We start from the raw sequence: 12,950 nt of genomic DNA, 5'->3' as shown, positions 1-12,950 counted from the left end.
AATTTTTTTAGAAATTCCAAGTTTCCTTTTGCAGAAGTATGTGATGTGCATTAGTACGTATTCTCTTTTCTTTCTTTTCATATTAAATTCTGATTTAATCGTAATCTACACTATCTGAAAAGTATTTGTAGAAAATTTCATTAAAAAATGGCTATTTTTCTGAAAGTTAGGAGGAAACAAACTCGACTCGACTGAATAATCCGAAAGTCCTCTTCCTTCTCTCGGAATTTTTCTTTTTTGTTTTTTACCACAAATTCTTATTTAATCAGAATCTACACCATTTGAAGCAGATTTACTCTTTTTTTAAAATTCTTTTTACTTGTTTCAGTCATTTGACTGTGGCCATGCTGGATCACCGCCTTTAGTCGAGCAAACCGACCCTAGGACTTATTCTTTGTAAGCCTAGTACTTATTCTATCGGTCACTTTTGCCGAACCGCTAAGTTACGGTGACGTAAACACACCAGCATCGGTTGTCAAGCGTTGTTGGGGGGGGACAAACACAGACACACATATATATATATATATATGTATATATATATATATATTATATATATATATATATATATATAATATATATATATATAAAACATTATTGGTGAATTGTAGAAATGGAGCTGAACGCAGATTGAACAGAAATCGTTTTATTTCATTCTACACGTGTTTCGAAAGGCACAAATTACCAAAATCCGATTGAATAATGGGACCATATTGTGTCTTTCTCTTCAGGAAGAAAAAAGGAAATCCGTTTTTTCTTCCTGAAGAGAAAGACACAATATGGTCCCATTATTCAATCGGATTTTGGTAATTTGTGCCTTTCGAAACACGTGTAGAATGAAATAAAACGATTTCTGTTCAATCTGCGTTCAGCTCCATTTCTACAATTCACCAATAATGTTTTAATTTCAATTATCCGCACCAACGCACGGTTGTAACGCCAGATGGTTGTACCTCCAACCGTGCTGTTTACTGCTGTGATTTTTGCTACTAAGGTATCGGTTAAACTTTTGATTAATCTACTACAAGATTATTCATCTTTCTATTTCACATAATATATATATATATATATATATGTGTGTGTGTGTGTGTGTGTGGTGTGTGTGTGTGTGTGTGTATATATATATATATATATATATATATATATATATATATATATATATATATATATATATACTAGCTGAAGGTGACCCGCTCTACGCGCGGGTAAGAGTGTGGTTGTTACTTTCTGTTGCTTCCTTTCAGCCCGTAAAAAGCACCATCCGAACGTGGCCGATTGCAGCGCCGCCTTGACTGGCTTCTGTGCTGGTTGCACGTAAAAAGTACCAACCGATCGTGGCCGCTGCCAGCCCCCCTGGCACCTGTGCCGGCGGCACGAAAAAAGCACCCTCTACGCTCACAGAGTGGTTGGCGTTAGGAAGGGCATCCACCTGTCAAAACACTGCCAGATCAGACTGGAGCCTGGTGCAGCCTCCTGGCTTCCCAGACCCCTGTCAAACTGTCCAACCCGTGCTAGCACGGAAAACGGACGTTAAACGATGATGATGATGATGATGATTCTCCCTCTTTGTTTCTCTCTCCTTTCTCTCTCACTTTCCCACTCTCTTACTCTTCCTTTCTCTCGGACTCTTCCTCGCTTTCGCTTACTCTCTATCTTTATCTATCTCTCTCTCATTTATAAACAACAAAAGATCTTGAGTAAGGTGAGAAATAAAATACTTAGAAAGATCAATCATAAATATCAGGCAGTAACAACGGAAAGGTTTGCTTCAAGGCAGACAGCAAAACACTAACATTTAAAAGGGACAGACGAACTTGCGAGCTGAATAAAAATAATAAAATATTGGAAACCAAAGTTTGAAGGGATAGAATTTGAGGATAGTAGAGTTACCATGGCTGGCATTTCTTAACGACGGACAGCAACGTATTGACAGTTCAACGGCTGGCGTAAAATTTTGAACTTGATGTAAAAGAAAATCCCTAAAAACCAAGTTTTGAATTGATTCTTTCTCACGACACTAGACTCACAATGGCAAGCATTTAAAACTTCTTCATCATGGACGGCAACACATTGACGATTAAAAGGCTGGCGCAAATTTTTTAGGTTGATGTAACAGAGAATTGCTAAACACCCGCTCCTTTAAATTTTAATCCCCTTCCAGCCCCATTTAGACCCCTTTTCACATTTTGGTTAATATAACCTGATTTCATTTGGGTCTACTGGGGCCACATTTTATAAGATGAGGACTCAACCAAGTTTCCCAAGTTCTGGTCATAGACCATAGAACACTCAACCAAGTTTCCCGAGTTCTGGTCATAGACCATAGAACAGTCAAGCAAGTTTCCCGAGTTCTGGTCATAGACCATAGAACACTCAACCAAGTTTCCCGAGTTCTGGTCATAGACCATAGAACACTCAACCAAGTTTCCCGAGTTCTGGTCATTTGCAGAATAAATAGAGACGGCGGAGGTGGCAGACGTCGTTGCAATGTAAACATGATTTGTTTTAAGAGAAAGATTGTCCAGATTGTGTGTTGGTGGTGGTGGTGGTGGCGATGATAGTTATCTTTATGAATGGAGATAAAGAGAAATTGAAGGGGAGTTAGAGGTAGAGTGGCATTGTCATATGAAGAGGAGTGAGAGGGTACTGGAGGAAATAGCGTGAGTGAGGAAGATGGCCCCTAGCAACCACACCTTTTAAGATAGGGATTTCTAAGGTAGCCCACGAGCATCGTCACCTCATTCTATATGTCCCTGTAAATTTTGTAGAGAATCGGACGGGACGTAGTGGCGTTGAAAGCGATCCAAGTGGTAAAAACGCATTTCAGTTTTATATAGAGATATATATATATACGACGGGCTTCTTTCAGTTTCCGTCTACAAAATTCACTCACAAGGCCTGAGGCTATAGTAGAAGACAGTGGGACTGAACCCGGAACCATGTGGTTGGTAAGCAAGCTACTTACCACGCAGCCACTCCTACATAGAAAATTTCATTAAAAAATATCCAAGTTATGAGGAAAGAAAGTCGGGTGGAGCACACTTGGGTAAATATGTTGATACACGAAGGGCTTCCATAGCTTTCATCTGCTAAATCCATTTGCAAAGCATTGGTCGGCCCGGGTCTATAGCAGAAGACTCTTGCCCAGAGTGCTGTGTAGTGAAATTAAGCCCGAAATATGTTGCGAAACGAACTTCTAACATTATTCCTCACTCCAACCCGTTATTACCATCAATGGATATAGTATAGTATTCAGGTAACGGTTTCAATAAAATATTTTACGAAAGTATTTGGTGCTTCAATTCCATTTTCGATTTTATGCATATATCATTAAACGTCCATTTTCCATGCTGGCATAGGTTGGACAGATCTTTACCTTTTGACCGACAAATTTTTAAAAATGGATCTTTTCCTTTTGAACGGCAGTTTTCAACACAATTTCTAGTTAACTAAACACTTTTAAACTTCGTATACTGGTAGAATGTGTCAAAATAAAACATTTTTTTCTCTTGGCTTTCTTGAGAAAATTGTAATTTGTAAGTCTAACGTAGTTTAATTTTTTGAATTTTAACCAATCGATGGCCTCTGTTGAGCTAAAATCATTTGCTGCGTCTAAAACTGAGACAACATCCTGTCACTGACCCTAACCCTAACCCTAACCCCAACCCTAACACTAACCCTAACCCTAACCCTAAATTTTAGCCATTCGTTTTTTTTCTTAATTGTTAAATTAATTTAATTGTTACGCGTGTGTCTAAAATTATTCGTTTTGTTTTTGTTTTGAGATACACGTGTATTGTTTAAGCTATTTTCCATTGCTTAAGAAAAAAAAACGAAAGGCTAAAACGAAAGCAATGGAAAATAATTTAAACAATTAACAAACAAAATAATTCTATAATTTTATACATACGCTTTCCGAACGTAAGCATAACAGTGACTGGATGTTGTCTCAGTTTTAGACGCAGCAAATGATTTTAGCTAAATATAGGCATAAATTGTTGCAAATTGCTTCCACTTTGGTCCCTCTGTTGTATTTTAGCCGCCTTACAAAAGTATTCGATGGATTTGCTATAAATATTAACATTTTCATGATCCACATGATTTATTTCGTGTAGAACCACGTCATGGATGGATTTCCTCCGAATTTGCATATTTAGACATATACGGTCCATCTACCTTAGTACCTAGACAAATACAGGTATATCAAATACCATACAACATAAATTCTTGATTTATTAAAATTAACGCTGCCTCTAGAGGATGTATCATAATTACCAAATCGTAATTAAGTCCAGACGGGGAGATAATCTCAAGATTCAAGAGTTTCTCCAAAGGTGACATGTCTGTGAAAAGAAGGACAGAGTTATTGCCTGGGGTTTAGAGAAGAGTCGCGGACACGTGTTTCTGGTTCTGTGATTCTAATGTTCTCTTTTATTTATATTTTTTCCTTTCTAACAAATATCTACTCCAACAAATATCTGCTGAGTCCGATCCATTCTGTTAACTTAATAATTTCTACAGAGAATAAAATTTCATGTTCAACAATGTTAACAAATTTGTTCTCACCGTGAACATTCAATCTCTGAAAAAGAAAAAAATTTGAAAACTGAAGTAGAACTTCAACTAATATTTTTGCAAAAATGTCTGATTCAAACTGTATTATCCCGGATACAACGACCTGAATAATAAGCTATTGTTCATAAATTGTGACTAATAAAAACAAAGAAAAGACTGTAACTATATATATTTTTTTTTCAATTCCTGATTCGGACCATTATCTACGGGATATCTGTGTCTCTAGTTAGAGGTTTCCATTGGGTCAACCATTTTTTTATACAGAGTAAATATCTCAACGGACAACATTCGCAAAGCACCAATATTCAGGCTTTTCTCGTTGCTTGTCTCACCCCCAGACACACACACACACACACACACACACATTCTAGAAAGCTACCCATCGTTGTCTGGGAATTTACGCAACCTTAGGGATTTTTAAAAAACTACCCTCATTGTTACTGTCTTTCTTTTTCCAAATGGTGAATGAGAATCATACTAATTCCGTATAAATCATATTATATCAAGTAAATTATTTGAGCTGTTATAACTGATGATATATATATGACACCCGCTGTTTTTGTCCTGTTTACTATTCTTGTTTTTCATTTCTATTTTTTGTTTCTTGTATTTATATTCGTGTGGCATCCTGTCCTTGTTTCGTATACATTCGATCCTCTTTCCAAGAAATCTAATGCCCGTGGCTTAGTTTTTCTTTGGGGCTGGCCGGATCGGAGCGATATCGAGATTAAACAGCCGAAATTGTTAAGATGATCCGGTTCCCGACTGAAGATTAGAGGCTTCGAGTGTCCCGTCTGTTTTCTTGTGTCGTCTCTTTGTATTTTTGCGTTCTTGTCCCACTTTGTAATTTATAATTTATATTTAATTTCTATACATATATTATTGCGGCGTAACGTACCCCTATCTCCTATGTATGCACATTCCACCTTGTACGACGTCTTTACACACACTCTCTCTATAGTCTGTGTCTTTCTCTTTCCTTGCCTCTGATTCTTCCCCCACTCTTATTTGCACCGTCATTTCTATTGCTAAGCCAATCCTGTTTCTTCTCCCCTCTTTAATTCCTTCCTTCTCTCTCTCTCCCCCCTGGTGCCTTCGTCCCTTTCTTTCTTTCTCTCTCTCTCTTTGATTCCTTGCCCCCTGCCTTTCTTTCTCTTTCTCCCGTGCTCTCACGTAACCGCCTTCAAACTGGTCTTTCCAGTTCGACCGCTGCCATGTTAACACTGTTGTTTTCGTCTGCCGCAAAGGCATTTTTCAAATACGCCAGCCAAGATAAGTTAAAAATAGTCTGAAGTCGTAAGACACCCGCTGTTTTTGTACTGTTTACTATTCTTGTTTTTTATTTCTATTTTTTGTTTCTTGTATTTATATTCGTGTGGCATCCTGTCCTTGTTTTGTATACATTCGATCCTCTTTCCAAGAAATCTAATGTCCGTGGCTTAGTTTTTCTTTGGGGCTGGCCGGATCGGAGCGATATCGAGATTAAACAGCCGAAATTGCTAAGATGATCCGGTTCCCAACTGAAGATTAGAGGCTTCGAGTGTCCCGTCTGTTTTCTTGTGTCGTCTCTTTGTGTTTTTGCGTTCTTGTCCCACTTTGTAATTTATAACTTATATTTAATTTCTATACATATATATATATATATATATATATATATATATATATATATGTGTGTGTGTGTGTGGTGTGTGTGTGTGTGTGTGTGTGTGTGTGTGTGTGTGCGTGTGTGTGTGTGTGTGGAGGCGCAATGGCCCAGTGGTTAGGGCAGCGGACTCGCGGTCGGAGGATCGCGGTTTCGATTCCCAGACCGGGAGTTGTGTGTGTTTATTGAGCGAAAACACCTAAAAGCTCCACGAGGCTCAGGTAGGGGGTGGTGATCTCTGCTGTACTCTTTTACCACTCTTTCTCTCGGTCTTTCTTCTGTTGGCCTGCTCGCTTAGCCAGCGTGGTGGCGTCGTTCGAAGGCAAAAACAATGCGAACGCATTGTGACCAGCTATGTGTAGCAACATCTGATGGTCTGGTCGGTCACGTGATGGTGATGGATGATGAATATATATATATAATATATATATATATATAATATATATATATATACATAACATTTTCCAAAATATCAATAAAAGGATTTTATTTGAATCTGTCCATTTTGAATCTGTTTTGCAGGAATCTTGATCTGAAACCGTGTGTTGAAACCAATATTGTTATTTTGGGGAAGATTCGTGATTAATAAAGCCTATAAACACATTCGCCAGTTGTTGTTTGTCTATATTTCACTTCTTTTTTTTTCCCAAAGTAATGGGTATTTCTTTACGGACATAAGAAAAATCTTTCTCAACGGGTGTACATATTTTTTCCTTAAAGGATTGAATTTTAGTTTTCAATTGATTTTACTGTTGACAGTTAAAAAGTAAGCAGTTAAAAGAAAATGTACATCTGTTGAGAAAGCTACAGATCGGTGTAGTGAAAAATATATAAATATCAACTTCTTTTAAAAAAAAGAAAAGAGGTGAAATATAGACAAGCAACAACCTAAATATAACAACATTGAGTTTATGTGCATAAAAGTGCATAAAAATAGCCTCTGGTATACACGCTCTCTCTTTCTATCTCCCTTTCTCTCTCTCTTTCACCCTTTCTCTCTCTCTCTCTCTCTCTCTCTCTCTCTCTCTCTCTCTTTCTTTCTTTCTCGCTCACTTACTCTCAAACGTTTTGTCTGAACAATATCAAGTGCGCTTGCAGTAACAGTTATATTGTATACTTGAGTAACTCTTTTTTTTTTTAACATACTGGGGGGTTTTTCCATTTGTAACTAGGCTTCTGCAGAATCCTGAAGTATCACAACTGGCTATGGGTATCACGAACTCATTTTCTATTCCCAGTTTTAAAAAAAAAAACTCGTATATGGAGAAATGAGAAGAAAAGTCAGAGCAATAAGTTTTAAATATTTTTTCTCTTTTTTATACTAAATATTTATTTTAAGAAATAATGTTTATCGCCTCTTAAATATGAATGTTCCGTAGGAAACAATGTTACTACCATTTCAATCTCAGGAGCACGCCTCCTACAGCTAGTTATTCGATATATATTGCAAACAGGGGAGTGAACCTCTACCCCCTTCCAGGTACGAGACCACCCGACCGTACAGTTTGGAGATCTTTGTGCTCCTCCTCGGTGGTGGATACTCGTTCGCTAGAGATAGCAATTGTTCACTCCAGTTCACAATATATTGAAAATAAGTGACACCAAGTCACGATCTTGCAACAAGTAAATTAGCTAGTTGAGAGAATTTCTATAAGAGATGAAAGCTGTAAAACTATTGAGAAATAATGTTTATCACCTCTTAAATATGGCTGTTCCGTAGGAACTGACGTTTGTTTATTTTAGGTGTAGGAGTGGCTGTGTGGTAAGTAGCTTGCTTACCAGCCACATGGTTCCGGGTTCAGTGCCACTGCGTGGCACCTTGGCCAAGTGTCTTCTACTATAGCCTCTGGCCGACCAAAGCCTTGTGAATGGATTTGGTAGACGGAAACTGAAAGGAGCCCGTCGTATATATGTATATATATATATATATATATATATGTGTGTGTGTGTGTGTGTGTGTGTGTGTAAGTTTGTGTGTCTGTGTTTGTCCCCCAACATCGCTTGACAACCGATGCTGGTGTGTTTACGTCCCCATAACTTAGCAGTTCGGCAAAAGAGACCGATAGAATAAGTACTAGGCTTACAAAGAATAAATCCTGGGGTCGATTTGCTCGACTAAAGGCGGTGCTTCAGCATGGCCACAGTCAAATGACTGAAACAAGTAAAAGGGTAATGATTAAAGTAATTCAAAGTGTGATAGTTATCTCCCCCTGACAAAATATCTATATGTGGTGTTAATATAATCGTGTAAATGCACAAGTGAAATACATAGGTAAAACATGTCAGCCATATTAGTTTTCATTAAACTACATTGTTTCGTCGTTTTTATAGCAGTGGCCATCCTATTTTCATTGCTCAAAACTTCATACTAAAACAGAGAACAATGTGAAGTACATCAGCAGATTGTCATACTGCATCCCATACAAATTAGATTGTACAATATGGTCTTCGTCTCGATGGAAACGCGTTATATCTAGACCAATATATTTTAGGTGGTAAGTACTTCGTTATTTGTGATATAATTTTGTTCAACAGAGCCTGGAGTTAGACAACGACAATGAATTGTTTTAATGATAACACAGTGTTGGTTAAATAGGATACGACTGCGTTTTATTACAGCAAACTTTCAACACTGTTCCGTATAATGTCCTACATTTGTAGTATAATTAATAACGCGGTCGTATCCTATTTAACCAACACTGTGTTATCATTAAAACAATTCATTGTCGTTGTCTGACTCCAGGCCCTGTTGAACAAAATTATATCACAAATAACGAAGTACTTACCACCTAAAATATATTGGTCTAGATATACCGCGTTTCCATCGAGACGAAGACCATATTGTACAATAATTATAACCGCAATGTTAAAAGTACACATTTCTAATCAATACAAATGTTTAACATAAGTGTCAATGATACAACCTTTGAACCAACAATCATCCGAGGAAACTAATCATAAGATACAGATTTACATAGACTGGGAAAAAGGAAAATAAAATAAATCAATGTAATAATCCAAACGAGATGTCTAGATTACATAAGGTGTTTTAAAATGAGGTGTCTAGGGTACATTCTTTTGTTTTAGCCCCAAGACTCATAAGACAGGTTACTTGGTTTCCACGACTCCAGAACGGGACACCAGTCCGTTGCTAGATTCAAGGCTTGCAATTTTGAGGGGAAGAGGCCAGTCGATTACATCAAACTTAGTGCTTGAATGGTACTTTATTTTATCAATCTCGAAGGAATGAAAGGCAAAATTGACCTCGGCGAATTTTGAACTCAGAAAGTAAAGAGCCGGAGCAAATACCGTTCAGCATTTCGTCCGATATGCTAACGAACCTGCCACCTCACCATCATTTTAGCTTTCTAAAATGGTGTCTTGGTTGCTTGTGGATGACGCTTGGCTGAAGTGTCAGGTAGGGATGAAGGGTGGTATCATCTGCATATGAGTGGTTATTGTTAGAGGTGGCGACATGTAGGTCGAAGAGAAAAATGTTGGACGCAGAACCGAAACCTGGTACGCAGAAGAGTTGATAAAGTGCGGCGGCTCACAGCTCCAGATTTGCATCTTGTGATTTTACAGGAAATCCCCGGTCCAAGAGACAAAAAAAAACAGATGGAGCTCTTGGACAGGTAGCTTTGGCTGGGCATTTATTCGCCAAGCACGGTCGAAGGCTTTTGTTTTCACCAAATATCTTGAGAGCGAGAGACAACTAGGGAATGGTGTTGGGGATCAGGTCTCCAGTTAATCTGATGGTTGAGAAGAGGATGGTGCAAAATTGATCAAAAAGCTATTGGTAAAGGACCAGAAGGATTGGCTATAGTTGAAAGATAGAAGATTTGCGAACTGCGCAGTATGTGAAAGCACTATTCCTGTTTCGAATGCTCATTTTGCATGAATTGTAGCGCAGCTAAGTAAGAACGGTTTAGTTTTTATTGCACTGAATTATTTGTTTTCAGGTATTGTAAGCCGTGTTCTTTGGACTTCTGTGGTGCAGTAATGATTAGATCATTTCAGAAACATCGGGCTATGAGTTTTGATTACATTTAGGATGTGTTGGAATATGCCAAAAAGAATGGTTTTAGCCACACGCTTATTTGTTTACTGATGGCTCAAGAGTGAAATACATGTGATTCCATGAATGGTATAGATGCTTTAAAGTGCGCTAGAGACCACAAGAAAGAGTATGTTGCGTAGTATATAGATGTGGGTGAGGAATTTTACAAGATAGAACAACACTGTTTTGAAACTCGAGTGAAGGTCGTCTTTTCAATTTAATGGATCTGTGACTTTCTCGTTTTTTAGGTGCAAGTTTGGTTGTGTGGTTAAGAATTTCGCTTCGCAACCACGTGGTTTCGGGTTCAGTCCTACTGTGTGGCATCTTGGGCATGTGTTTTGTAGTGTAGTTCTCCCAAACCCACTAATGTACAGTTAAGCCCGTCGTATATAAAGTGTGTGTGTGTGTGTGTGTTTTTTTTCTTCAGCCCTGCTTCAGAACCGATATTAGTTGGTTTATATCCGCATAACCTTACACCTCAGCAAAAGAAGCCGATATCAAACTTAAAAAGAAAAATAAATATTCTGGTCAATTTGTTCGACTAAAACCCATTAGGTGGTGCCCCGGCTCGGCCACAGTCCAATGACTGAACACAATTAAAAGAAGATAAAAGAAGTCAGATCTTCATGGCTCCTTCATAGCTTTCCGAGACTGAATGCTATTCTTAAAGACCCCAAGTGGCCGCGATAAAGCAGTGATTGACAACCCGGTATATGCAGATACAGTTATGGTTTGGTAGTTGTGGTGTGCATATAAGAAAAATGTGAAAAGCGTTTGAAGTGTCTGTGCAAAGATCAGTGAAATGTGTAAGGGAAGAAACTAGTTGATGTAGAAATTTGAGGGTTGCAAAAAAATTCGCTTTCTGCACCGACACATCATGCTGCGATGATTGTGGAGAATCAAGAAAACTTGTGAGCATTGGAAACACCGTTGCCGACGATATCGGAGACGGGTGAAGTTAAAATAAATATCCTTGACATGGTCAAAGAATTTGTCGGCGGATGGAGATTATCTGGGAAGGACAGAAGTAACAGACGTATTTGGAGGAGGAGAAGGATGATGATGAGGAGGAGGAAGAGGAGGAGTCTTTGAAGAGAGTCATGAGAAGCCTCTGTTGCTGATCTCCTGATGAGCGTAGTGAGTATATCGAGTTCATTGGAATGTATATAAACGCAGGCACCGTTTCTCGGAGAAATAGTTGAGTGGGATTCTAGATAAAAGTTAAGAGATTTGCGTCTCGGAGAAGAACAGGATGTCTGGTTTGTGTGTTATTAAGAGGAGATGTGTAAGGTCCACAGTTATTACAGAAAAGGGTGGAAATTAACCAGTGGGTTTAAGATTTTAGTTCGTTGTATATAGGGAACTCTAGACAGTGATAGCTCGCAGCAAACCACGAACCAGGAGCCTGACCCAAGTGTTTGCAATAGGGTGAATTCTGTTAAAAGTAGCTAAGGGCCATAAGGCAGTGTTAAAATGGGTGGCACGGTTTTATTTTAACTGACTGGTAATTGAATATATATATTTTGAGCAGTGACCTTTACGGATGGATGTCCTTCCAGTAAGAATAGAACGGGAATGGATTCAGTTTTCAAATATGCAAACTATAATGAATAAAGTTTTGAGCCCCATCGATGGCTCCAACATGGTCTGAACGCATGATAATACAGACACTTCAATTAAAATCATGGCCGAGGTATTATGATACATGCTGCAAACATACCCTCAACGAGTCTCATTAGCAAATAAGATAATTTAGAAAACTTGTATTTCTTTTTTGTTAATCACCACTTCAGTGATAAGGTTTTTGGCTGGTTATCAATTTTATTGCTTTCAAGTGATTCTCCAGTGTAAGATGACCCTATAATAATTCTATTTTAATCTCTAATCAGAAGAATGAGATGGTATTTTATCTGACAACTGGTGATGTTAAACCTCCTTATTTTGTTCATATAAGTAATGCTTTATAAATTACAGATAGGCAGACAGATAGATAGACACACAGACACACAGACAAACAGACAGACAGACAGACAGACAGACGGACAGACAGACAGACAGACGGACAGACAGACAGACAAACAGACAGACAGACAGACAGACAGACGGACAGACAGACAGACAGACGGACAGACAGACAGACAAACAGACAGACAGACAGATAGATAGATAGATAGATAGATAGATAGATAGATAGATAGATAGATAGATAGATAGATAGATAGATAGATATGTTTCTTTATTAGTCACACAGGGCTGAACACAGAGGAGACAAATTACAAAGTAGAGCTTTTCTTTTGGGGGAGAAAAAAAAGGAGGGGGTAGGTTTTCGAACAAAAGGGATCGTAAAAAAAAAACGATCAATAGGGATCGTGTATCACAGAAATGTCATGATGTAAAGTGAAAGAGGGAAACAGATAAGGTTTATCCGTGGAAAGAAAAGCCTACGGAAAATATCACGGTAACCTCGGTCAATAATGTCACATGTTAACACATTTATTTGCAAGTAAGTAACTCTCAGTTTTAAATTTTAAATTTTTCGGGTTCATTGATTTATGCTCAAGGTGGCTTCGTCATTCATATGTGCCATCCTTGCTACATTCACCCATCTTTTTTTTAAACATTCGCTAGACAAAACTTGCCTCTCTACTCTCACTTTCCTTTTCAAGTTATACTTGA

The sequence above is a fragment of the Octopus sinensis genome, linkage group LG18 (genome assembly GCF_006345805.1).
Source record: "Octopus sinensis linkage group LG18, ASM634580v1, whole genome shotgun sequence".
Lineage (NCBI taxonomy): Eukaryota > Metazoa > Mollusca > Cephalopoda > Octopoda > Octopodidae > Octopus > Octopus sinensis.
Note: the sequence above shows the minus strand (reverse complement) of the source record.